This window comes from Dipodomys spectabilis, unplaced genomic scaffold (assembly GCF_019054845.1).
Source record: "Dipodomys spectabilis isolate Male_0828 unplaced genomic scaffold, ASM1905484v1 ptg000039l, whole genome shotgun sequence".
Taxonomy (NCBI): Eukaryota; Metazoa; Chordata; class Mammalia; order Rodentia; family Heteromyidae; genus Dipodomys; species Dipodomys spectabilis.
Window position 1 is genome coordinate 9,084,281 of NW_024870716.1, and position 4,735 is coordinate 9,089,015.

Genomic DNA, 4,735 nt, shown 5'->3' on the forward strand with positions numbered 1-4,735 from the left:
ATTCTCAGATCTCAGCCTCCTGAGTAGCTAGGATTACAGGCATGAGCCACCAGCACCTGGCCTAGTTCAACTTTTAAAATACGTGAAAAGTCAGCTAGTAAAGTACTAATTAGTAGTACATTTAGTGTAATGGAATTAGGTTAATTTGTTTTCCTCTCACATTTTGCCTTTCAACCAACCATATTCCAATTCTCTAGACCAATTCTTACCTTGAAATTATGTTGTGTGACAGAAGAGATATTTATTTTTTAGTTTAGTTTTAATCTTTTTGGCTGGTCGTGGGGCTGAACTCTGGTCCTGGGGGCTGTCCCTGAGCTCCTTTTGCTCAAGGCTAGCACTTTATCACTTGAGCCACAGTGCCACTTCCATCTTTCTCTGTGATTAATTGGACATAAGCATCTCACAGTTTCCTGCCTGGGATGGCTTCAAATCTTGATCTTCAGAAATCAGCTTCCTTAGTAGCTAGAATTACAGGTGTGAGCCACTGGCACCTGGCTAGACTGTTATATCTTTATTTGCTTCTTGTGTGATACACTTATAAGAAGGTTGCTTTGAAGTATACAAGTATTATATATATAAGGATATAGATACTATAGAATGTATACATTTTGAGAGTAATTTATCTATCCATGTTGCATTTATTTGGGATTCATAAAAGAAGACTGCTTTGCAGGATGATTGATGCATGCATATAATCCCACTGACTCAGGAAACTGAGACAGAGAAATTGTGGTTTGAGGCCAGTCCAGGAAAAGTTAGGGAGATTCTATCTCAAAAAGATAATGTTAGGAGGTATGGTTCCGGTGAGAGACGCCGGGCCCGAGGACACCAAGATAGCGGTATACCCACATGGTCATCCAACTCCTTCCCTAAGAGATGCAAAACTTAGAAGACAAGTAGTCATGCATATCATAGAAAAAAATTGAATCACTTAGAAAAGGCCTTAAATATAAATGGAACAATCCTGCTTGGAACAACAGCTAGCAACTCTGGAATATCAGCAAACTTGGTCTTCAGAAGCTGCTTGAAAGTCAATTATGATACTTTGAAGACATATTCATCATTGGCTATGCTTCCATTTTTATCTTCAGTAGTTACTTACAAGCTCCTTGTAACTGATGCTTTGTGTTCAGGATGCAAGGAAAACTGCATCCTGAGAAGTTTGCAGTTAAGTACACTATGTGGTATACTACATCCCAGTGCTTTGGCTTTTTCTAAAAATGGACGTCTGGCAGTCAAGTACCATACTGTTCCATGCCACCAAAAGGAAGAGCTTTACTTCATTGGGTGCTGCTTTGTCAAACAGAAATTAAACTAATGGTAAGTCCTATGATCTTTCAGACATGCTTTGGACTAGTTAATAGTCTATGACATTATGCAGTATATGAAAGCACACTTAAAACCTAGCCGGGCGCTGGTGGCTCACGCCTGTAATCCTAGCTCCTCAGGAGGCTGAGATCTGAGGATTGTGGTTCAAAGCCAGCCCGGGCAGGAGAGACCGTGAGACTCCTATCTCCAATAAACTACCAGAAAACCGGAAGTGGCGCTGTAGCTCAAGTGGTAGAGCGCTCGCCTTGAGCTGAAGAGCTTAGGGACAACGCCCAGGCCCAGAGTTCAAGCCCCACGACCGACCAAAAAAAAAAAAAAAAAAAAAACCTATATGTAAAGATTAACCAAACAATGGATGGAGGCGAACTCAGTAGGCTGATTTTTTTTTCATGATGAAGATGTAGCCATTGCTGAAAGAATGAAAAGTAATTCCTGTTTCTGTTCTGTTTGCCTGGTCTATGTCAGATACTTGATAAGTATGTAATAACTGAATAAATGTTATTATAATAAAAAGATAATATTAGGGGCTGGGAAGGTGGCTCAGTGGTAGAGCACTTGCCTTGCATGCATGAGACCCTGGGTTTGATTCCTTAGCACCACATAAGCAAAAAGAAAAAAGCCAGAAAGTGGCACTGTGGCTCAAGTGGAAGAGCGCTAGCCTTGAGCTAAAGACCTGAGGGACAGCGCCCAGGCCCAGAGTTCAGGCCCCAGGACCACAAAAAAAAAAAAAAAAGATAATATTAGCTAAAGGACAGGGGACTTGGCTCCAGTAGTATAGTGCTCAACTAGCCAGTGCAAAACCACTAGTCCAAACCCTCACACTGCATATAAAAAAGAATTCATAGAAGAGAAATGAATATTCTCTTGCCAACTTTATGTCTAAGAGGAAAGGACTCATGCAGAGGCTGGAAGGGCATCAACATAGCTATGTGTGCTATAGGCTGTCCACTGTGGTCTATCTCTCCTAGAAAACAAGTGACCACAAAGCATATTACTATTCCTTAATTTTAAGAATGTTCCTGGGTTGGCTGTGGAGTCCAGTGTTAGAGCACTAGCACAGGCTGTGCGAGGCACGAGCTACAATTCCCTTCCAAGCACCACATACACTGATAAAAGTTCTTGCTGGGCTGGGTGCCATAGACTAACTGCTATAACCCTAGCTACTCAACAGAATGAAATCTGAGGATTACAGTTTGAAGCAAGTATCAGCAGGAAAGTTCCTAAGACTCTTATCACCAATTAGCCACCACCAATCTAGCAGTGGAGTTATGGCTCAAGTGTTAGAGTGTTTGCCTTGAACACACAGTGCCCAGGCCCTGAGTTCTTCCCCATGACCGGCATACACATAAAAAGTTCTTCCTGTTTATATCTAATTAATATATATTCATAAAACCCATCAGAAAACACCTCAAAGCATATTTGTGTATTCTTACTTTTGATGGCCAGGACAAGAGAAGGTTCGATATAAATTCTACAGAGGAGCCTAGGGGGCCTCATTCTGCCTCAGTTCCCCTGTAAGGAGCAGGGTAATGACATGAGTTGAAGTTAAAGAAATCAGTAAACGAATGGAAAAACAAATGAACCCAAAAATTTACAATATGGAGACATGTTAAAAGTCAACATCTAGGGGCTAGGAAGGTGGCTCAGTGGTAGAGCGCTTGCCTTGCATGCCTGAGGTCCTGGGTTCGATTCCTCAGCACCACATAAACAAAAAGAAAAAAGCTGGAAGTGGCACTGTGGCTCAAGTGGTAGAGTGCTTGCCTTGAGCTGAAGAGCTGAGGGACAGCGCCTAGGCCCATAGTTCAGGCCCCACCACCAGACTCAAAAAAAAATAAAAAAATAATAAAAGTCAACATCTAGCTCATGCCTCTAATCCCAGCTATTCAGGAGGCTGAGAGCTGAGGATCCTGGTTTGAAGCCAGCTTGAGCAGAAAACTCCATGAGACTCTTATCTCCAATAAACTACCCCAAAAAGACCATAGTGGTGCTATGGCTCAAGAGGTACAGTGCTGCCCTTGAGCAAAAGAAACTCAGGGACAGCACCCATGCCTAGATTTCAATCTCCAGGACAAGCCAAAAAAAAAAAAAAAAAAGCAAATGAGAAGCGTCAACATCTTCATATAAAGTTCTACACGAATTGTATGAAGAAATGAAACAACAAGTCGTTACGTAGAAAAACGAACTTTAGGGGCTGGGAAGGTGCTTGCCTTGCATGCATGAGGCCCTGAGTTCGATTCCTTAGCACCACATAACCAGAAAAAAAAGCCGGAAGTGGTGCTATGGCTCAAGTGGTAGAGTGCTAGCCTTGAGCTGAAGAGCTGAGGGACAGCGCTCAGCCCATAGTTCAGGCCCATGACCGGACCCCAAAAAACAAAAAGAAAAACGAATTTTACAACCTTGGGGGGGGGCGAGGATGGGGGAGGGAGTATGGGAAGAAATGGTAAGGGGAAACAAAGGAGGAGGCAACAATCCTTGATAAGAAATGTACTCATTATCTTGCCTATGTAATTGTAACCCCTCTCTATAGTATTTTCACAATAAAAATAAATAAATAAATAAGGTGATATTAGGGAAATGAACCCTAAGATATGTGTTCAAATGTTTTTTTTCTTTCATGTGATTGTTTCTAACAGATTTATAAGATTATTTCTTTGTTGTTTGTATGTCCCTCCCCCAGTTTAACCCCTGCTTTCACTGTATTTAATGTCGGTATAATTTGTGGAGGGGAAGGGGAAAAACAAATCGTTTAAATAGGGATACAGGTGGACCCATTGCAACAATGAGATGTACAAGTCGTTATGTCGAAAATGAACTTTACAACTTTGGTGGGGGGGAGGCGGGGAGGATTGCGTGGGGGGGGGGGGGGCGGAGGGAGGAATGGAAGGGATATGAAGGGGAATCAAAGGAGGAGGCTACAATGCTTGATAAGAAATGTACTCTTTATCTTGCCCATGTAGTTGTAACCCCTCTGTAAGGTAGTCTCACAATAATAATAAAAAAAAAAGAAACAAAGTTGACAGAGATGTAGTCATTAGCTTACTTATGTAACTGAAACCCCTTTATACACAACCCTGACAATTAAAAAAATAAAGAAAGAATACTGAAGTCAGAATCAAAGCTGCATTTTCATTAATGATATTTTTGTTCTGTACAACTGAGATTTGGGGTCTGTTTGAACTGTATTGCTATCTTTGTATTACATAGAATAATACATGGTTGCTTTCAAATGCTTAATATAACTTGGATTATCTACCTGGAAATTTCATATTTTGTATTTCTTACTTGCATATGAGGCATGATGCAAAGAAGGAATCTTGAAGGAGTCAGCATTGAACTTAAGCCCTAAAATATGAAAAAGAGGAAAATGGAAAATATACATGATCTGAATCAATGGTGGAGGCAAGAG

The 4,735-nt window shown here is 41.2% G+C and overlaps 1 pseudogene; it reads left to right on the forward strand.

The window, feature by feature from the left end:
* Window positions 1–794: 794 nt before the first annotated feature.
* On the forward strand, window positions 795–1,407 carry LOC122106216 (annotated as a pseudogene).
* The last annotated feature ends 3,328 nt before the right edge of the window (window positions 1,408–4,735 follow it).